Here is a 24027-nt window from a genome sequence, read left to right as displayed (position 1 = left end):
GTGAAGGAAGCGAAGAATTCTTTTCCTTTCTTTCTTGGGGCCTTGGTCCCGCTTCAACGCGGAGTCGGCCGTGTTATGACAGATTTGACAGCGTTAGTTGCAGAGGATGGCCGGATGCCGTTCCTGCCGCCAAAAGGCAGAAAAGGATCAAATAGGAAAAAAGACAAAGCCTAATAAAAATCCTTGGATAAGAGATAAAATATTGAATTTAACTGACAAAAGAAAAAATTTTTAAAAACGCAGCAAATGAAGCAGGCGAAAGGGAATTCAAACGTCTCAGAAATGAGATTGAAAAGAATTGCAAAATGGATAACTAAGAATGGCTGCAGGACAACTGTAAGAATTTGGAAGTAAATACTGCCTACAAGGAAAATTGCAGAGGCCTTTGGAGAAAAGGAAGCAGCTTTATGAATATACAGAGAGCTCAGATGGAAAACCACTATTAAGCAAAGAAGGAAAGCTGAAAGGTGGAAGAAGTATATAGAGGAGCTATACAATGAAGATGGGCTATTTCTATAATATTGTTCAATATTTCTATAATGAGTTCAAGACATAGATGAAGATGAGACGAGAGATATGATACTTCGAGAAGAATTTGACAGAACACTGAAAGATCTAATTTGAAACAAGGCCCCAGGAGTAGACGCGATTCCGTGAGAACTACGGAAAGCGTTGAGAGAGCCAGCCATGAGAAATCTTTTTCATCTGGTGTGCAAGATGTATGAGTCAGGTGAGACACCCTTAGACTTCAAGAAGAACTTAAAATTCCTATTACAAAGAAAGCAGGTACTGACAGATGTGAGTATTACCTATCTATCAGTTTAATAAGTCATGATTGCAAAATGCTAACATGAATACATTGCAGAAGAGTGGAGAAACTGGTAGAAGCCGACCTCAAGGGAGATCAGTTATGATCCAGGAAAAAATAGGAACACGAGAGGCAATACTGACATTACGACTTGTCTTAGAAAATACACTAAGGAAAGGCAAACTTACGCTTATAGCATTTGGAAACTTAGAGAACGCTACTTACAATGTTAAATCGAATATCCTCTTCGAAATTGTGAAGGTAGCAAGGCTAAATACATGGAGCGAAAGGCTATTTGCAACATGTATAGATACCAGACGGCAGTTATAAGTAAGAGTCGAGGGGCATGAAAGGGAAGCAGTGGTTGAGAGGGGACCGAGATAGATTTCTAGCCTATCCCCGGCGTTATTCAAGGTTTACATTGAACAAGCAGTAAAGGAAACCAAAGGATGATTTGGAGTATGAATTAAAGTTCAAGGTGAATAAATAAAAATTTTGAGGTTGACAAATAACATTGCAATACTGTGAGAGACAGCAAAGGACTTGGAAGAGCAGTTAAAGGGAACGGACAGTATCTTGGAAGGAGGATGGAAGACGAACCTCAACAAAAGCAAAACGACGATAATGGAATGTAGTCGAATTAAATTACGTGATGCTGAGGGAATTCGATCAGGAAACGAAAGAGTTAAAGTAGATTATGAGTTTTGTTATTTTGGCAGAGAAATGAGGCCTGAAGTAGAGAGGATATAAAATGGAGATCGGCAGTGGCAAGAAAAGCGTTTCTGAGGAAGAAATTTTTTAACATCGAATATGGATTTAGGTATTTGTATGCAGTGTAGTTATGTATGGAAGTGAAACATGGACGATAAACAGTTTGGACAAGAAGAGAATAGAAGCTTTTGGACTATGGTGCTACAGAAGAATACTGAAGATTAGATGGATGAATCACGTAACTAATGAAGTGGTACTGAATGGGGAGCCAAGATATTTGTGGCGCATCTGACTAAAAGAAAAGATCTGTTGATAGGACACATTCTGAGACATCAAGGGACCACTGGGACTACTGGAAGGAAGTGTGGAAGGTAGAAATCGTAGAGCAAAACCAAAGAGATGAATAAAGTAAGCAGATTCAGAAGGATGTAGGCTGTAGTAGTTATTCGGGGATGAAGAGGCTTGCGCAAGATAGAGTATTATGCAACGTTGCATCAAACCAGTCTTCGGACCGACGACCATCACAAAAACAATAATGCCACCATTCTTGTCTGACAATTTGCAATCTAACCTGCCAAAAAATAATGTTTAGATTTGTTGTTTGTAGTACAGCTACCTACATATTTCGGTGAAATTGTGATTAAGGGCTATATGTTTGTTTTACAAATAGTTTTTCACACAAATTTCAGCACTGCGCGACAAATGGGCTGGTGCCTGATTTTGGAAATTTCTTGGCTTTCATGGCTACCTTGACCATTTGTGGTACATCTGACGCAGAGCTGTAGCGAAAAGCGGCAACGGCCAGTGTTAGACTTTGTAGACCTGCGGTATCAATAGAACGTGTTTTCTGCGCAGAATGAGGGTGAGCAAAGTCGGTAGCCAAGAGACCACGTCACTAGCGCTGAATGCTGCTTCTCATTTTATTAATGTTTCAGAACTGACTGTCCTTTCACCTACCACAAAATCTGCAAACAAGGCTCCTTGAGCATCCGAAAAAAGTTATGCTTGATCTTCGTGACTGACGTACTTCTTTCGGTTGTATGGGCGAAGCGGTGTGACCGTGAACCACTGACCTCTATTTTGTCTCTGCGTTAAGCTTAGGAAGCCCTTCACTCGGCACCGACCACAGTTCTACCAACACTAACATCTTCTTACGAATCATAACTAAGAAACGAAGCCATAGAATGTCATCTGCTGAGTTAAACTCATGAAGAAAGAGTGCTGTCGGCAGGTAATGTGAAACTGATTCCGTACTTTTAGATTTCCAGAATGCTTTAGACTCCGTTCCTCACAAGCGTCTTCTAACCAAATTGCGTGCCTATGGAATATCGCCTCAGCTGTGCGACTGGATTCGTAGTTTACTGTCAGAAAGGTCGCAGTTCGTAGTAATAAATGGAAAGTCATCGAGTAAAACAAAAGTAATATCCTGCGTTCCCCAAGGAAGTGTTATACGCCCTATATTGTTCCTGATCTATATTAACGACATAGGAGACAATCTGTGTAGCCCTCTTATTATTGCAGATGATGCTGTCATTTAATGCCTTGTAAAGTCATCAGATGACCAAAACGAATTGGAAGATGATTCAGATAAGATATCTGTATGGTGCGAAAAGTGGCAATTTACCTGAATAAAGAAAAGTGTGAAGTTATTCACATGAGTACTAAAAGAAATCCGCTAAGTTTCGAGTATGCGATAAGTCACACAAATCTGAAGGCTGTAAATTCAACTAAATTCTTTGGGATTACAATTACAAATACCCTAAATTGGGACCATCACATAGATAATGTTGTGGGTAGAGCCAACCAAAGACTGCGATTCACTGGCAGAACACTTAGTAGGTGCTACAGGTCTCCTAAAGAGATTGCTTTCATGACTACTAAAGAGACTTGTCCGCCCTATTCTGGAATATTACTGTGCCGCGTGGGATCCGTATCAGATGGGACTGACGAATTATATTGAAAAAGTACAAAGAAGGGCAGCTCGTTTTGTATTATCGCGAAGTAGGGGAAATAGTGTCACAGACATGATACGTGGAGTGGCAATCATTAAACCAAAGGCGTTTCTCGTCGCGACGGGACCTTCTCATGGAATTTCGATCACCAATTTTCTCCTCCGATTGCGAAAACATTCTGTTGGCATCCAACTACATAGGGAGAAATGATAAATGATCATCACGATAAAATAAGAGAGATCAGGGCTAGCACAGAAAAATTTAAGTCCTCGTTATTCCCGCGCATCGTTCGAGAGTGGAACGGTATAGAGATAGCTTGAAGGCAGTTCATTGAACCCTCTGCCAGGTACTTTATTGTGAATAGCAGAGTAATCACGTAGACGTAGATGTAGACATAGATGATGTAGACGTAGACCATTACCATTTTGTTGTAGTTCTTGAAGTGTCAGTTCATGCCACTCACAACGCATTGCAATATGCGTGTTCTTGTTCTGTCTCTTGTTTTTGTCCCTAAGACTTTTTCTTACGAGAGGCATTTTATAGAGCTGTTATATCGAATTATAGGGTGGAACAGTTATATGTGCCCTCCTCCCCTTCAATACCAATGGAATGCTTCGACTTCTGAAATAGAGTAAACAGTTACAACAATAGACAACATTATGGAAAAATCGATTGTTAGCATTCTTCTGTCAGCATTTCAGTTTATTTCATCAGTGAAGTTGGACGTTTCTCTTTGCAGTCAGCAAAATGACTTTCTCAATAGAAGAAATGTGAAAGCATATGTGTAAACATGTTAGATTAAGGAAAGTCGCGAAATTTTCGGGCCAAGTATCCGCATAGAGGACTTCCAGCAAAGAGAGCAATACTGCGCCTGTATAAAAATTGCTGCACCTACAGATCTTTGCTAGATGTGAAAGACAAAGTTTCCTTCAGTTCTCACTCCAGAAGTTATAGCAGACATTCGCCAAAGAATTATTCAGAGCCCAAAAACGTCTAAACGTAAACTGTCCCAAGAGGTGCATGTAAGTAGGAGGAGTTGCTAGAGGATATTGAATAGCCTTAATTCGAAGCCATATCGTGTGACGGTTGCGCAGCCATTACGGGAGGATGGCAGTAAGGAACGTGTAGACTATTGCACGTGGCTTCTGAATAGCATCAACGATGGTTTGCTAGGCCCTTTCTGTTAATTCATGAGTGATGAAGCATGGTTTCATCTTTCTGGTCATGCGAATTCACATAACACGAGATACTGGGCGTCGGAAACCCCTGACAACAACTGCTACATTATGAAAAAGTGGGCGTTTCGTGCTGTGTAACAGGAACGCTCATCGCTGGACGGATATTTTTTCAAATGGGTGTGAATTCCTAAGGGACCAAACTGCTTAGGTCATCGGTCCCTACACTTACACACTACTTAAATTAACTTAAACTAACTTATGCTAAGAACAACACACACACCCATGCCCGAGGGAGGACTCGAACCTCCGACGGGAGGGGCCGCGCAATCCGTGACATGGGACCTCAAACCACGCGGCTACACCCCGCGGCGGATATTTTTTGACACTAACATCAGCACGATTGCACGTATGGAAATTTGTGATACATTTTGTGCTCATCTCACTGAAAATGGAAGACAATACTGCTTCTTCCAGCAAGATGGGACAACATGCCACAAATTTAAGGTATGCCTGGAACCAGTACGTGACGTCTTCATTTGAGGAACGGACTGTCACCAAACATTTATGTCCGCCATGTTCGCCGGATCTAACAACATGTGATCTTTTTGCTGTGGGTACACGTCTATGAAACAAATCCACACACAGTACAGGAACTGAAAGACAACATCAGCCGGGAAGCCGCCACCATCAATATACGAATTTTACGCCAGCTATCTCAATACGCTTAGACGTGCCCAACTGTGTACTTACGTTGCAGAACGTCACTTTCAACATCTTCTATAAATGTATTTTTCACTGTATTTTTCATTGTAAATAAAGGTCCTCTTCCGCTCTTCGTTTTTGTAATTTCACTACGTTTCCTTTGTACTTACATGGGTTACTTTTATCTGTGCCACCTTGCAGCTGTTCAATTAATTTAATTTTTCTTCTCTGTACCAGATTAAACAATTTTATTTTTTCTTTAATTTCTTTTTGTGTTTCCTTTCTTTAATGTTTCCTATCTTTTAGTGTTTCCATTCAGTCCAGGACATTTTTGTGACTTTTTTTCTTGTTTAACCAGAGTCCACCCTTCACAACCATAGCTTAAAATGTTACGAATAACTATTTGTATTGATTTCTGTGTTATTTCTATATTAAGTTGATTTTAGTTGATGAATTCATTCCAGTACGGTACTACTTTCAATATCCACTGTACTTCAGTTGCAAACCGTTATTGTATTTCTTAGGTAGAAAAATTAATGTACTTGCAGTAGAATTTAATTTCTATCTTAATGTTTGGATTTATATGTCTGTCCGATTTATCTGTCATCATTATTTTCGTCTTGTCGTCGTTTATTTTCAGTTTTTTTACAATCCAAAGGACACACAATGTTTTTGACATAGATATCATATTTTTGTCAGTACCTGCTAAGACTGCTACAGCAAATCGAATACAATGCATTTGTTTACCATTACTTTTGATTCCTTTGGTGCTCTTTCCATTTTTTTATTGTACTCCTACAGCTCCTGTAAATGAAGATAAATTTATGAAACACGTCGTTTTATGCATGAAACGTTACCAGTGCAGTGTTTTATTATTTGAATCAGACTTACGGAGAATATCATTTTAGTTTAACGAAATTAAGAATAAAAGTTAGCCGCAAGAAAAAAAAATTGTAGCCTAGAGTCTGAATTAACGTAAGCAGAGACTGTTGCAACTAAAATCCAATTTGAACATACCCCTTTCGTTGCCAGAAATGAAAGCATTATTCTTCTTCATTAGTCAACAAATCGCGTAGTAGCTCCTTAATCCGTCACCTGTGTTCCCGCAGAAACACGGCGGAGTTCCGGCGCCAGATTGCGCTTGGGAGGTTTTACTTGTGAAGTGCGGGAACCCATACGGCTGCCACCGCGCCGCAAAGTTGCCATTGTTGGGTGCACAGTGGAACAAAAGCTGTAATTAGCGTCAGCAGGGGCCGGGAAGGGAGCGCGCGAGCGCATACTAGCAGGCTGTCTCGCTAGACCCACCTGCGGTTGTTTGCTTCGGTGCAGGAAGGCCTGCAGCTGTCAAATCATACCCGTGTTCCTAGAAATGTCCTGGTCTGCTAACGTAATGCAGTGTCAGGAAAACAGAGAGAGGCAATTAACATACGAGGTGCGTACAATAAGTAATGCAACACATTTTGTTTCTCGGTCAATTTCGGTTGAAAATATATGGAATTTGTTGTGGGACATTATGGAATATTCCCTTCAACCCCTATAGTTTCAGGAAGTTCTTATAGGTGGCGGCGCTATACGTATCCTGCAAACGAGAGTATCGCAGATATTCATATGCGCTTGCAGAATCTCTACGGAGACCTTGCAGTGAATAAAAGCACGGTGAGCCGTTGGGCGAGCTGTCTGTCATCATCGCCACAAAGTTGCACAAACCTGCCCAACCTCCCACGTGGCGGCCGCCCGCGCACAGCTGTCACTTCTACAATGTTGGAACGTGGAGACACTCTCATTCGAGGTGATATCGACAGACCACAATCAGACTCCTGCCTACATTACTGAACGTCTCTGTTGGTAGGGCTGACACACTCGTGCACCAGTTGGGGTACTCAAAGGTGTGTGCCCATTGCGCTCCTAGCCGCCTAACAGGAGATGAACAGCAATGACGAACCATGTGTGCGGAATTGCTTGCGCATTACGAGGCTGGTATGACAATTTTTTGTCACAGGCGATGAAACATGGGTTCATCACAATTTTGAAACACGCATTATGTTCGAGTATAATGACTTTTCTGGAGACTAGAAATCTACTCTGTAGGAATCAGGATGGGTTTCGAAAAAGACGATAGTGCGAAACCCAACTGGCGCTATTCGTCCACGAGACTCAGAGGGCCATAGACATGGGTTCCCAGGTAGATGCCGTGTTTCTTGACTGCCGGAAGGCGTTTGATACAGTTCCCAACAGTTGTTTAATGAACAAAGCAAGAGCATATGGACTATCAGACCAATTGCGTGACTGGACTGAACAGTTCCTAGATAAGAGAACGCAGTATGTCATTCTCAATGGAGAGAAGTCTTCCGAAGTGATTTTAGGTGTGCGGCAGGGGAGTGTAGTAGGACCGTTGCTGTTCACGATATATCTGAATGACCTTGTGGATAACATCGGAAGTTCACTGAGGCTTTTTGTGGATGATGCTGTAGTATATCGAGAGGTTGTAACAATGGAAAATTGTACTGAAATGCAGGAGGATCTGGAACGAATTGAGGCATGGTGCAGGAAATGGCAACTGAACCTCAATGTAGACAACTGTAATGTACTGCGAATACACGGAAAGAAGGATCCTTTATCATTTTGCTACAATATAGCAGGTCAGCAACTGGAAGCAGTTAATTCCGTAAATTATCTGGGAGTGGGCATTAGCAGTGATCTAAAATGGAATGATCATATAAAATTAATAGTCGCTACAGCAGATGCCAGACTGAAAAATGGTTCTGAGTACTATTGGACTTAACATCTGTGGTCATCAGTCCCCTAGAACTTAGAACTACTTAAACCTAACTAACCTAAGTACATCACACACATCCATGCCCGAGGCAGGATTCGAACCTGCGACCGTAGCAGTCGCGCGGTTCCGGACTGAGCGCCTAGAACCGCTAGACCACCGCGGCCGGCTTGTCAGACTGAGATTCATTGGAAGAATTCTAAGTAAATGCAGTGCGAATACAAAGGAAGTAGGTTACAGTACACTTATTCGCCCAATGCTTGAATACTGCTCACCGGTGTGAGATTCGTACCAGATATGGTTGATAGAAGAGATAGGGAAGATCCAAAGAAGAGCAGCGTGCTTCGTTACAGGATCATTTAGTAATCGCGAAGAAGTTACTGAGATGATAGATAAACTCCAGTGAAAGACTCTGCAGGAGAGACGCTCAGTAGTTCGGTACGGGCTTTTGTTGAAGTTTCGAGAACATACCTTCACCGACGAGTCAAGCAGTATATTGCTCCCTCCTACGCCGGCCGCGGTGGTCTCGCGGTTCTAGGCGCGCAGTCCGGAACCGCGCGACTGCTACGGTCGCAGGTTCGAATCCTGCCTCGGGCATGGATGTGTGTGATATCCTTAGGTTAGTTAGGTTTAAGTAGTTCTAAGTTCTAGGGAACTGATGACCACAGCTGTTAAGTCCCATAGTGCTCAGAGCCATTTTTTTTAACACTACTACGTATATCTCGCGAAGAGGCCATGAGGATAAAATCAGAGAGATTACAGTCCACACAGAGGCATACCGACAATCTTTCTTTCCACGAACAATAAGAGACTGGAATAGAAGGGAGAACCGATAGAGGTACTCAAGGTACCCTCCGCCGCACACCGTAAGGTGGCTTGCGGAGTATGGATGTAGATGTAGATGTAGATGTAGAACCAGAAGAAAACAGCAATCGAGGGAGCGGCGCCACGCTACCTCTCCTCCGAAGAAACAGTTGAAAGTCGCACCCTCAGCCTCTAAAGTCAGGGCGACTATCTTCTGCGACTCTGAAGGGGTTATTTTGTTTGATATCCTTTCTCATGGTGCAACAATCATCCCAGAAGTGTATCGTGCTACCCACAGGAAATTAAAGAAACAATTTCAGCGTGTTCGTTGCCACAAAAATGCTCCTTTTCCGTGAGAACGTAACGTTTCACGCAAGTCTGCGCATCCGAAAGGAGCTCACAAAACTTGATTGGACTGTTCTTCCTCATTCACCCTAGAGCTCGGATCTCGCACCTTCCGTTTTCCATCTGTTTGGGCCTCTGAAGGATGCACTCCGCGGGAAGAAGTACTTGGATGAGGGGACGTTATTGATGCAGAGTGGTACCATGCGGGCATACAGCACTCCCAGTAAGGTGGCCTAAGGCCGTCGCGCAGAACGGATATTGTCCTGAAAAATAAGAGGGGGGTATAATAGAACCTACTTTCAAAAAAAAAAACAAGTCGTACGTGGTGCGGGTCCCAACACTGTAACAGTACTCAACAACAGGTCGCACTAGTGTCGTATACGTAGTCTCCTTTACAGATGAATCACACTTTCCTAGAATTCTCCCAATAACCGGAAGTCGACCGTTCACTTTCCATATTATAGTCCATACATACTCATTCCACTTCATATTGCTCTTCAACGTTACGGCCAGATATCTACGTGACGGTGAGGAGCAGCACACTGCTAATGCCGTATTCTAACATTATTGGTTTGTTTTTCCTACTCACCCTCATTAACTTACATTTAGAGCTAGCTGCCATTCATCACACCAACTACAAATTTAGTCTACGTCATATTGTATGCCCCTACTGTCACTCGACAACGACAGCTTCCTATGCACCACAGGATCATCAGCAAACAGTCGCAGTCTGCTGCATTCTCTGTACGCCAGATCATTTACGTATATACACTCCTGGAAATGGAAAAAAGAACACATTGACACCGGTGTGTCAGACCCACCATACTTGCTCCGGACACTGCGAGAGGGCTGTACAAGCAATGATCACACGCACGGCACAGCGGACACACCAGGAACCGCGGTGTTGGCCGTCGAATGGCGCTAGCTGCGCAGCATTTGTGCACCGCCGCCGTCAGTGTCAGCCAGTTTGCCGTGGCATACGGAGCTCCATCGCAGTCTTTAACACTGGTAGCATGCCGCGACAGCGTGGACGTGAACCGTATGTGCAGTTGACGGACTTTGAGCGAGGGCGTATAGTGGGCATGCGGGAGGCCGGGTGGACGTACCGCCGAATTGCTCAACACGTGGGGCGTGAGGTCTCCACAGTACATCGATGTTGTCGCCAGTGGTCGGCGGAAGATGCACGTGCCCGTCGACCTGGGACCGGACCGCAGCGACGCACGGATGCACGCCAAGACCGTAGGATCCTACGCAGTGCCGTAGGGGACCGCACCGCCACTTCCCAGCAAATTAGGGACACTGTTGCTCCTGGGATATCGGCGAGGACCATTCGCAACCGTCTCCATGAAGCTGGGCTACGGTCCCGCACACCGTTAGGCCGTCTTCCGCTCACGCCCCAACATCGTGCAGCCCGCCTCCAGTGGTGTCGCGACAGGCGTGAATGGAGGGACGAATGGAGACGTGTCGTCTTCAGCGATGAGAGTCGCTTCTGCCTTGGTGCCAATGATGGTCGTATGCGTGTTTGGCGCCGTGCAGGTGAGCGCCACAATCAGGACTGCATACGACCGAGGCACACAGGGCCAACACCCGGCATCATGGTGTGGGGAGCGATCTCCTACACTGGCCGTACACCACTGGTGATCGTCGAGGGGACACTGAATAGTGCATGGTACATCCAAACCGTCATCGAACCCATCGTTCTACCATTCCTAGACCGGCAAGGGAACTTGCTGTTCCAACAGGACAATGCACGTCCGCATGTATCCCGTGCCACCCAACGTGCTCTAGAAGGTGTAAGTCAACTACCCTGGCCAGCAAGATCTCCGGATCTGTCCCCCATTGAGCATGTTTGGGACTGGATGAAGCGTCGTCTCACGCGGTCTGCACGTCCAGCACGAACGCTGGTCCAACTGAGGCGCCAGGTGGAAATGGCATGGCAAGCCGTTCCACAGGACTACATCCAGCATCTCTACGATCGTCTCCATGTGAGAATAGCAGCCTGCATTGCTGCGAAAGGTGGATATACACTGTACTAGTGCCGACATTGTGCATGCTCTGTTGCCTGTGTCTATGTGCCTGTGGTTCTGTCAGTGTGATCATGTGATGTATCTGACCCCAGGAATGTGTCAATAAAGTTTCCCCTTCCTGGGACAATGAATTCACGGTGTTCTTATTTCAATTTCCAGGTGTGTAGAAAATAACAGCGTTCCTGTCACACTTCCCTGAGGCACTTCTTGCGATACCATAGTCTCCGATGAGCATTCGCCGTCGAGGACAACATAATGCAGTCTGTCACTTAAGAAGTCTTCGAACCACTCACATATCAGAGAACCTATCACGTATGCTTGCATCTTCGTTAATAGTCGGCGGTGTGGCACCGTGTGTGAAATGCTTTACGGAAATCTAGAAATATGGAATCCGCCTGTTACCCTTCATCCATCGTCTCAGGATATCGTGTGAAAAGAAGACAAACAGACATTCGCATGAGGGATTATTTCTAAACGGTGCTGATTTGCAGATAGAAGCTTTCCAGCCACTTGGGGCTCTGCGCTAAATCAGAGATTCGCGATAAATGCAAAATAAGTAAGAGACCAAGGCTGCAGAATACTGTTTCTAATACCGAACTGAGATTCCAATATGACCTGGAGACCTATTTCCTTTCAACTCTTTCAGTTATTTCTGTACGCCAGGCCAGCTAGAATTCTCGAGCAGAACCTTCGTTTGAACAACGTTTGAGATTTATTCGACAGTTTGAGGTCTGTAACAAGTAAGAAATTTCGAAATTGCAAGAAAATCTGAGTGCGTTGTCAAAGTTTGGTTTAGTCGACGCTTTAGCGTTACAGAAATTCTTAAGAACAATCACTTCCAGACCCTACAAGACGGTCGTTAAGTATCATACAGTGCGTTACTCTGAAAAACACGGTGTAAGACGTATGCGTTGCCGACGATGGGCGAGGCATGGCAGAGTCTCTGACTAGAGAGTAGTATGTAGTTAGTTGTTGCTTGTCGCTAGTCGGCGTGAGTCGGCAGTAGTCGGCAGTAGTCTGCAGTAGTCGGCGCGTGTTGGCAGTCTGCTCTGGTCGGGACTTTGGAGAATGAGTATTATTGTAGAAGGTAAAGAAGCAGCCTTGCGCGTATCTAGTAATGTATATTAATTGTCATTAATTTCTTAAAAAAATGCCCCCAATAATAATTTTTATAATATAAAGTAATTTTTTTAAGAAAAGCATTCATTTCAATTTAAAGAATATTTCCAATGCATGATCATTTCTTCCAAGAATCAGAAAAAATATAGGCCAACATTGCATGAAGCTGTGCCAAAATTTTTTTACATAAGAGCAGATATATTCGCAGTTTCTATCGAGGTAAGAATTTTTCCTTTTTGTATTCAGAATACAGGGCCGAGGCGCAGTGCTGCTGTCGTCATAAAATTTACCAGGTTACTGAAATTTTTTATTATTTCCGGGTTTAGGAATTAAATTTTGTGGTTACATTAAAAGTAAATGCATTTCTGCACAGAGATTATAAATGGGAGCCAATTTTGTTCAGAGGTTACAATAATTAAAAAAAATCATTTAATTATTATTTTTGTGGGGAGGTTACGAACGCTTTAATCACCACCTACAAAACAGTGAAACGCGTTACCGTAAATTCATACAGGAACATAATAAAGTAAATCGACAAGTTGTGGAAACAATTACCGCGCAGAGACAGGAAGATAAGCGGGAATTATTTACGAAAGCAAAAACATACGTAGACAACAATATTGCTACTGTATCAGACGAAATTAATACTATCAAACACTTGAACACCGAATTGCGTGATGAAATTTCTGATCTTAAAACAAAAACAGATACACATACAGTAGACTTTCAGACAGTGACCGACAGACTTGAACAATTAGAATTAATACAGGATCCCGATGCCATCAAAGCAGACATTAAAAAATTGAACGAAAGCACACGTAAAATACAAAAACAAATTAACGCTTGTGACACTAAAAACGATGATCAGGTAAAAATACTGATTGAAAAATATGATGAATTGGCCAGTCGTATTGACGTTATTGAAAGTAATAATGACAGCAAATCAGACGATACTTCACCGATTTCGTTTAATCAAACACCTGAATTTCAAAATTTACAGCAGACGATCAGTGAGATAGATTCGTCCAACAATACATTACGTAGAAAATTGTCAACTTTACAGCAAGAAGTGACACAGATGAAAAATGTTTCAGTCAATAACGCGTCACAGCATATGGCACATTCCGAACATTTCTCACACTCACACAGCCTGTATAATTTAGGTAATTTACAGAGAGTACTTGACTTAGATTCCGAACAGTCACAGACAAATAGATTGTCACGCAATCCCGAACCGGTTCACACATTCAGAGACAACAACGTTGATTATAAGCAATTTTTATCCGTGGAAAAATTTGATGTACTTAATAATGACGGAACACAGAGTCACGCTTTGGACAGGATACGACAATTTGCTTTTGTATTTTTATCAGCTTGGGCTGTAATGCAGAAACTAGCATTGAACTGTATACGACAATTTATTTTTGTACTTTCACCAGCTTGGCCTGTAACGCAGAAACTGAAATTTATTTGCAGCGCGTAATTAACCTCAGGGGATTCATTACGCTTTAATGAATATGTGCCGTAGCGTGCACAGGGCCCCGAGCCGTAGTAGTGCTATTTCATCTTTAGTTTTCTGCACTGCTGCCTTCTCTTCTACTATCCTTTATATCTATCAAAACAGCTCTTCAACTATCGATCCATCTAGGATTAAGAATGACTAAAGAAAACCCGATATGACAAGTTTTATCCGAAAATGACATTTATCATTAGACGCTCCAGAAATGACAATCACGAGAACTTTAATACCAGACAAAATTTTAATCATCAGTATGTGTAAAATTATTAGCAACAGCGAACGCATTTTGGTAACAATAGAGGTTTTTCTCCGCAACAGCAACAAAACCAACCGGTTAGCATACCTAACCAACAATGAAATGTACAAGGTCAACCAAGCTTTAACGTTTCGCCGCCTGCACGCATAGCATCAGCTCCAACAAATAGTAACGCACAGCAACAAGGAATCAGTACGTACAGAAAACACACTATTTCAATTCCTATCGCAATGCACCGTATAGAAATGACTATCATGACAGACGTAAAAGTGATGAACACAATTTTCAGCGTACTTTTAATAACAGTCGGTCTTACCAACGGCAAAATCATCCGCAACAACATATTATCATGAATGAACCAGACAGTAGGTATCATCCCGTACGTAATACGTCAGGAAGAAATAACAGAACAGTACAAATAGTTGAAATGCCACAGCATCCTCCCGAAAATAATAGCACGGCAGATAGGATTTGACTAGATACAGTACAGGTTGCATCTTCCAGCAACGTAAGCAATACTTCAGATACACGGAATCTTGTTCACGAAAATGTTATTGGAAACATGCGTTGTTGAATGCACCTCTTTTATCATACCCAGATCTTACTAGAAATTTTTCCATTGCCACCGACAATTCTAACACCGCTTTAGGCGTACACATTTTTCAGGAAATTGAAGAAGATGGTTCTACAGTAATTAAAAACATCGCCTTTACGAGTCGCATTGTGTCACCTGCTGAACGTAATTATTCTGTTACTGAACTTGAAACATTATGTGTTGTATGGGCATTTACGAGATTTCGGCATTTCCTTTATGGAAGACATACGACCGTGTATACAGACCATAGAGCGATACAGTTTTTCCTTTCCGCTAAATTTACACACGACAGATTAAGCAGATGGAAACTTTATTTACAGGAATTTTTCAGCGTCATGTACATTCAACAAGTTGCATTTGAAAATTTCATATCGTCGTCATTACAAGACATAGCACAAGAGCAGAGTAAAGACAACGTATGGAAAGAGATTAAACACCTTTGGCAAGACAGGAATAATGTTACCATTAGAACCCATTACACTGTATGCAATAATATTCTGTTTCGCCGCTCTCACCCTGACAGCAACAATTGGTTATTATGCATTCCTGACGAACTTGTTAACAAATTAATCTGGAATACTCATTTAAGTTACGCACATTACGGAGCCAGAAAATGTTTTCTTATACTGAGACAGAACTGTTATTTTACCAACATGGAGAAACGTATTCGACGAGTTTTAGCGTCATGTAAAATCTGCCAGAAAGCTAAGTCAGATAAGACTTCACATATCCGCCGGAGAAGACAGCAAAAACAGGTTTGTACACGCCGTGACTTTCACATTGGACAGAAGATATTAGTACGTACACACTATTTATCCAACAGAGGAAAAAGTAGATGCAGTAAATTTGAGCTTCTATACGCACGTCCATATCGAATTCGCAGCATTCCTCACCCCAATGTAGTACACGTCGAAACTTTGAGAACCAGAAAAAGCAAGGGCAATCACCATGTCTCCAACATCAAACCCTTTATTGAATGAACATACTTTATGATTTATCACACTGTAATGCCATTTCCTAATTTTTTTTATGACCACTTATGCAATTATATTCACATGAACACTTACTGATGATTATCGTATTTTTTCTTGGCAAGTGCCCGGCAAGGTAAAGTTAGCAGGTCGCTCTTCTTGTCGTTACACATCAGACCGTGCATATTTTTCCAGATGAACTTACACATTTTATGACCACTTATGCAATTATATTTATGTGATTACTTACTGATGATTATCGTATTTTTTCTTGGCAAGTGCCCGGCAAGGTAAGGTTAGCAGGTCGCTCTTCTTGTCGTTACACATCAGATCGTGCACATTTTTCCAGATAAACTTACATATTTTTTGAACAATTATGCAATTCTATCTAGTGACATATTAATTTTATCAAATTCTCTCTCCATTAAAGTCTTCAATTCACGCCTCTATTAACTACACAACATACAAGATGAACACAAAGAAAGTCATTTCTTGTTGTTATATATCAGACTGTGTACATTTTCCATTTTTTATGTATGTATGATTGTTTTCCTGTTTTGTTTGTATGCACTATGAAATATTTAAGATATAACAAACACCAGTTGACTTTAACATTTTGCCTTATGATATCTCAACATCGTGACTATTTTACATTTTTTTTAATTTTTTTTTTTTTTTTTTTTTTTTTTTTTTTTTGCTGCTACATTGTGATACTCTGTGTACATTTTTGCATCTGAACACTGTCTATGTTTTTGACATATTACGTTTTCCGTCATGCTATGCTGTATGCTCAATTATATTACTAGAAACCAGTTTCTATTTAATGGGTATATGATTTAAATACAAGACATTAATCTTTGTTCATCATTTTCAGAAAGAAATAACGTGTAAAAGAAATAAATTAAACAGAAATGGGAATTTCACCTTCGGAATGAACGAAAGAAGATGCAATACCTCGTCACGAAGAGTAAATGGATCAGAATTAACAAGCATTAACGAGAATATACTATACACATCGTATGATAGCAGTCTTAACTAATTTTTTCTTTCAGAATACGAGGCGTTTGATGCAGGCTGTCAGACAGAACTACACATCTTAGTTTTAGTGATGAAATATGCTAGAAATAAGGAATAGTTGTATAATGAATAATGAAGTGACTTTTTTGCAGATGATAATGAATGGTGATGAATAACGATGAAGAATATGTTAATATGGATAATGAAGTTTTTCTTTACAGGTGATGATAATAATGGAATTATGATGATATGGATAATGAAGTTTTTCTTTGCAGATGAAGATAATGTTGAAGTTTATGTATTTATGCTATGTAGTTATTTAAGTATTTGTTGCAGTTCGTTTTGACAGTATGTCTTATGTCGCATGGTATGATGACTGAAGGTTTTGGAAAGGACAGCTAGAGAACATATAAATTTTATACACATTTCACTACCTGTTAATTCGAAGTTCACTACTTTTCAGCTTAATAATCCATTTTGTATTTTTTGCAGGAGAAATTATTCACGAAATTAATGCGCTATAAGCAGTTAATCATTAAACCTGTTCTAGTACTTGCATTTTTTCTTACCCGTTTGTGTGTGTCATTCCAATGAATGTGATCACATATACTCTACTTGTTTCATAACCTTGCTACAGCTGACTCATGACGAATGACGTTAAACATCTTCATTTGCAGCAATAAGTCAAATGCAAATATTGTTATGCCCCAGTAATTAATTATCGATCGCAACGCAATGCATTGCTAGCACAAAAAAAATAATGTATTACCTGTCCCAAATAATGTTACCAGTTTAAGAGAGTTCTGAGTAATACTGAATGATGTTTTTTAGTCACAGACGTTGAATAATAGTTACAGTATGTTACATTTTCAATATGTTCTATGTCACTGGAATGATCAGTTCTGAGTAATACTGAATGATGTTTTGTAATAATGCATAAATACTATGCCAATAATTTCTGTAAATAATATTTTGTTATACTCTATAAATGCTATGCCAATAATTGACTCTCATTTCGAATGATAACTTCTGAATAATACTGAATAAGGTTTTATAAAAACATAAGAATACTTTGTAACTGGCCAATGAGTGCCAATAATTATTTTAAATATGTCGTATGTCACTTGAATGATGAAAAATGTTTTGTACTATTCAATACTTGCTATATGTTTTGTAACTGGCCAATGAGTGCCAATGATTACTATAACTAAGTGAATTATGTTAATACTATGCCATTCATTAGCTCCTGTTTTGAATGATGACTTCTGATGTTTTGTAACTGGCCAATGAGTGCCAATGATTACTATAACTAAGTGAATTATGTTAATACTATGCCATTCATTAGCTCCTGTTTTGAATGATGACTTCTGATGTTTTGTAACTGGCCAATGAGTGCCAATGATTACTATAACTAAGTGAATTATGTTAATACTATGCCATTCATTAGCTCCTGTTTTCAATGATGACTTCTGATGGTTTGTAACCGGCCAATGAGTGCCAATGTTCACTGTAATCAGATGATTTATGAACATTATTCTGTAATACTTCATACATGGTACAGAAATGTTCAGTAACTGGGCGATGAGTGCCACCAATTACTCAAATCAGTTGTTAGACTAGTGTAATTCCCAATGAAGACTAGTATGTGACTTAATGTCCCTCACCTTCTGACCTAATTACCAGAAATTACTGCAATATCCGTTTGTCCTGTCTATCCTCATGATCAGGGAGCAATATATTTGGTTTTTGCACTAATTCTACGTTGGTGTGCCTTACAGGAACGTGGTGTTGACACGACATGCTGTCCACCACCTTGAGCGATGGAGATGTTATTATGGTCCCACTGTTTGATGTACCTAATGTACTACCAAAATGATAACATGGAATATTACTACGACATTTCAGTGTCTTGGCTACACTGATTAATACTTCAAGGAAAAGAACTTCAGATTGTCTCACTTGGTGTTGTGCTTCTGTAGAAAGATATGGACTTTCAGTGCAGCTGCGTGCAACCTAAAGTGCTACAACCATGATGCAATCTTTCCCTTTCCTATCCTAGTTCTTGTAAAATAGTAAAAAAAAAGTATACACAGTGCGTGTGCACTTTTGTCATTTTGTTAACATGATTTATATTCATTGCGTATACATTTCGTGATTTCCTGATATGTTCTGAACTACAGTGCGTGTGCACTTTTTGTCATTTGTTAATATGATTTGTATTCATTGCGTATACATTTTGTAATTTCCTGATATGTTTCGTACTACAGTGCGTGTGCACTTTTGTCATTTCTTAATATGATTTGTACTCATTGCCTATACATTTGTGATTTCCTGATATGTTCAGTACTACAGTGCGTGTGCACTTTATGTCATTTGTTAATATGATTTGTACTCATTGTGTATACATTTTGTCTTTGCTTGGTATGTTCTGTACTCAGTGCATGTGCACTATATTTTATTTCATGTTCTGCACTTATATATATGTATATATTCTGTGATTGTAAACTTAGTTAATTAAGAAAAAATTTGTTGCTCATGGCAAGTCCAATTGACTCACCATCGCTGCCAAATTTTGTTATGTAAGACGTATGCGTTGCCGGCGATGGGTGAGGCATGGCAGAGTCTCTGACCAGAGAGTAGTATGTAGTTAGTTGTTGCTTGTCGCTAGACGGCAGTAGTCTGCAGTAGTCGGCGCGTGCCTGCGCGTGTTGGCAGTCTGCTCTGGTCGGGACTTTGAAGAATGAGTATTATTGTAGAAGGTAAAGAAGCAGCCTTGCGTATATCTAGTAATGTATATTAACTGTCATTAATTTCTTTAAAAAAATGCCCCCAATAATAATTTTTATAATATAAAGTAATTTTTTAAGAAAAGCATTCATTTCAATTTAAAGAATATTTCCACTGCATGATCATTCCTTCCAAGAATCAGAAAAAATATAGGCCAACACTGCACGAAGCTGTGCCAAAATTTTTTTACGTAAGAGCAGATATATTCGCAGTTTTTATTGAGGTAAGAATTTTTCCTTTTTTTATTCAGAATACAGGGCCGAGGCGCAGCGCTGCTGTCGTCATAAAATTTACCAGGTTACTGAAATTTTTTATTATTTCCGGGTTTAGGAATTGAATTTTGTGGTTACATTAAATGTGTATGCATTTCTGCACAGAGATTATAAATGGGAGCCAATTTTGTTCAGAGGTTACAATATATAAAATTCATTTAATTATTATTATTGTGCGGAGGTTACACATGGTTCATTTAAAATAATTCTGTGGGGAGTTTACACTTGGTTCATGGTTTATATTTTATATTTATAGTAATTTTCGTGTGGGGAGGTTACAACGGAATTCTATATAACAATGTTGTCGTCGTTCTAGTTGTTTTTAGTCCGAAGACTGGTTTCATGCAGCTATCCCTGCCGGTAGTTTACCTTGCGCAAGTCTCTTCGTCTCTGCATAACAACCGCAACCCACAGCCATTTATAACTGCTTACTGTATTTAAGCTTTGGTCTCTCTCTGCAAATAACGTCGGGTGACTAGGGCCTCCCGTCGGGTAGACCGGTCGCCTGGTGCAAGTCTTTCCATTTGACGCCACTTCGGCGACTTGCGCGTCGATGGGGATGAAATGATCATGATTAGGACAACACAACACCCAGTCCCTGAGTGAGAAAATCTCCGACCCAGCCGGGAATCGAACCCGGGCCCTTACGATTGATATTCTGTCACGCTGACCACTCAGCTACCGGGGGCGGACTCTCTCTCTGCAATTTTTTACCCCATACCTTCTACCATTACCAAACTAATAATTACTTGATGGCTCATTACATGTCCTATCAAACAGTTGCTTGGTTTAATGAAGCTGTGCAACAAATTTCTTTATACTTTAACTCAGTACAGAACCTCTTCGCTAGTTATTCTTATCTACCATAGAATCTTCAGTACTCTCCTGTAGCGCAACATTTCAAAAGTTTCTGTTCCTTTCTTGTCTGACATGCCTATCGCACATGTTTAAGTCTCTTACAGAGCTACACTCAGCCCAATACCATCGGTAAAAAATTCATATTATTTTCATTCGACGTTAAGAAACCCCTCTTCTTCATATACGCTTTTTTGCTATTGCCTGCCTATATTTTATATTCTCTTTGATTTGTTTATTATCAGTTGTTTTGGTGTCCGAAGAGTTAAACTCATAGTCTAGTATTAGTGACTCATTTCCTCAGAATCGGTTGATTTACACATAGGCGACAAAAATCATGGGATACCTCCCCATATCGTGTCGGACCTTTTTTTTCCCCGGCGTAGTGCAGGAACACGAAGTGGCATGGACGCAACAAGTAACGGAAGTCCCCTACAGAAATATTGAGCTATGCTGACTCTACAGCCGTCAATAATTGCTGATGTGTTACCGGTGCAGCTAAATGTTCAACGGGATTCATGTGGGGCGATATGGGTGGCCAAATCGTTCGCCTGAATTGAGCACTATGTTCTTCATGCCAATCGCAAGGTGGCATGGGCCATTGCCATCGGTGAAAATTCCATAGGTGTTTGAGAACAGGAAGTTCATGAATGGCTGCAAATGGTATCCATGTTGCCGAACATAACCATTTACACTCAGTGATCGATTCAGTTGGACAATAGGACACAATACATTCGCTGCAAACACAGACCCCACCATTATGGTGCCACAGTCAGCTTGCGCAGTGCCTTGTTCACATGTTTGATCCATTACTTTGTGGAATCAGCGTCACACTCTAACCCTGCGATCAAATCTTACCAACTGAAATCGACACTCATCTGACCAGGAAAAGGTTTTCCAGTCTTCTAAGGCCCAATAGATATCGTCAGTGCCCCTGGAGTGGCGCTGCAGGCGATATTGTGCTGTTAGCTAAGGCACTCGCGTCGGTCCTTTTCTGTCATAACCCATTAACATCAGTTTTCGCCGCACTATCCAAACGGATATTTTCGTCGTACAGTTCCTAATGATTTTCGACATGGAATGTCCCATGCGTCTAGCTCGAACTACCATTACGGCTCACGGTCTGTAATTTGCCGTCTTGCGGCCATAATCACGCCGGAAATATTTTCGTATGACTCACCTGAGAACACATGACAGCTCCGGCAATGTGTTGTTCTTATATACGTTGCTTACGCGCCACTGCCGCCATCTCTATGTGAGCATATCACTATCCCTTGAGCTTTATCACCTCAGTTCAAAAATGGTTCAAATGGCTCTGAGCACTATGGGACTCAACTGCTGAGGTCATTAGTCCCCTAGAACTTAGAACTAGTTAAACCTAACTAACCTAGGGACATCACAAACATCCATGCCCGAGGCAGGATTCGAATCTGCGACCGTAGCGGTCTTGCGGTTCCAGACTGCAGCGCCTTTAACCGCACGGCCACTTCGGCCGGCATCACCTCAGTGTATTTCCACCAGATTCCATTACCCTTGTTTCTTTTTGTTGATGCTCATCTCATAACCTCTTTTCATCAGGCTGTCAATTCGTTTCCACTAGTGTTCCTAGACCTTTGCGGTCTCTGACGGAATTACAGTGTTGTCAGCAAACTTATAGTGTTTTATTTTTGTCTCTGTACATTAATTATCTCCCCAAATCTTTTCTGCTCGTTGCTTGATGAGTAGGCAGATTGCGTAATGTTGGTGATAGGCTGTCTGACACCATTCTGAAACACTACTTCTCCTTCGTCTTCTTCGGCTCTTATGATGGAAACTTGGTTTCTGTGTAAGTTGTAAGTAACCTCACCCTCCCTGCATTTTATCCCTGCTACCTTCAGAATCTCAAATTCGTATCCTAGTCAACACTCTTAAAACCATTTTATAATGCTACAAATACTATACACGTTGATGACCTATCTTACATCTGTCTTCTGCGATAAGTCGTTCAAGTATTAAATACATGTTATTTCCTCCGCGACACATATTTCATGATGACTAAGGTGTTAAAATACAATAACTGTCTTTTAGTTACAATATTCCGTACACCTGTCATTTTCACGTGTGGAAAAATAAGAAAATAAACGATCCTCGGCATTTATGTGCAATATAGCTGCTGATGTAACTGGTAAAACGTTGGAGTGGTGTTCCTGAATACGGAACCAGTGTGCAATGCCACCGGTACTACCGTTGTCTCTTTAAGCTTCTATGATGAGGTATAGGAAGAAATTAGAGCCAATGGCAGAAGAGGGGATAAGTGTACCACACATACTCTTTCATGACTCGCTGCTGTATTTCTATCCGTCCTGGAACAGGACGAAGAAGAAAAAAACGCGAGCTACGGTTATTTTTTAACATTATATCAGGACATAACACAAGTCAATTACTCCGGTACTGCCTCACAGCTGGCGGGTCAAGGCTTCCCTGAATGTAGGCTACGCGTGACGCAAGTAAGCTTTATGGGTTGCCTGCCACCAGGGGCAGCATTGGCTCGGGTCATGCACCGAGTGCCGAAGCACGCACTGTAGAAATAGACTTAAGGAGTCCGCAGCACACTTCAGTGGAGGACTGCCTTACAGATTACAGGCAGCCTGGAGGAAAAACATGAAAAGAAGAGGAAACTAACGAGCGCGCGGGCGAAAATAAAAAGAGAGGGGAAAGATACGGGGTCTGGTGTGAGAGCTACGCGCCGGTCTAGCGTATCAGAATCAGAAAAAATCCGCAACCGCTTTCAAAGCAGACGCAGTACAAAAGGAGGAATACAATATTAGGACTCCGCCTTGCTGGCTGCAGATTATTTTCAACAATAGCGTGTCATTACTCTTTCGTAAAAAAGCCGTCGAGATTATTTTCTCTCTCCTTTTATCTCTGCCGTGCTTTCCGCGAAAAGGAGAGGTTTCTCTATTAGCAACAACTCTTCAGTAGCGGCGGCCGAAGGATGAATACTGGAGAAACAGTTCAGTGTCCGTCCGACAGGCGTCATCAACACAGAATGTTTTTTCACTTTGCAGAGGACTGTACGCTGATTTGAAACTTCCTGGGAGATTAAAACTGTGTGTCGGAGCTGATCTAGAATCTGGGAGATCTGAATTTGGAATGTAGGAGGCATACGCTAACAGAAGTGAATCTGTGACGGTGCCCCTTGAGAAGAGGGGATAAGGGTGGAGCAGTTTCCCGCGAAAGCCAAAGGTCAGAAGTTCGAGTCCTGGCCCACCACATAGTTTAAATATCCCAAGAAGTTACATCGATATCAACCAGAAGCTACATTTTGTCGATGCAAGTTCTACCTTCCTTCTATCC

This window comes from Schistocerca cancellata, chromosome 8 (genome assembly GCF_023864275.1).
Source record: "Schistocerca cancellata isolate TAMUIC-IGC-003103 chromosome 8, iqSchCanc2.1, whole genome shotgun sequence".
Taxonomy (NCBI): domain Eukaryota; kingdom Metazoa; phylum Arthropoda; class Insecta; order Orthoptera; family Acrididae; genus Schistocerca; species Schistocerca cancellata.
The sequence above is the reverse complement of the archived record's forward strand: the minus strand, read 5'-3'. Positions refer to the sequence as shown.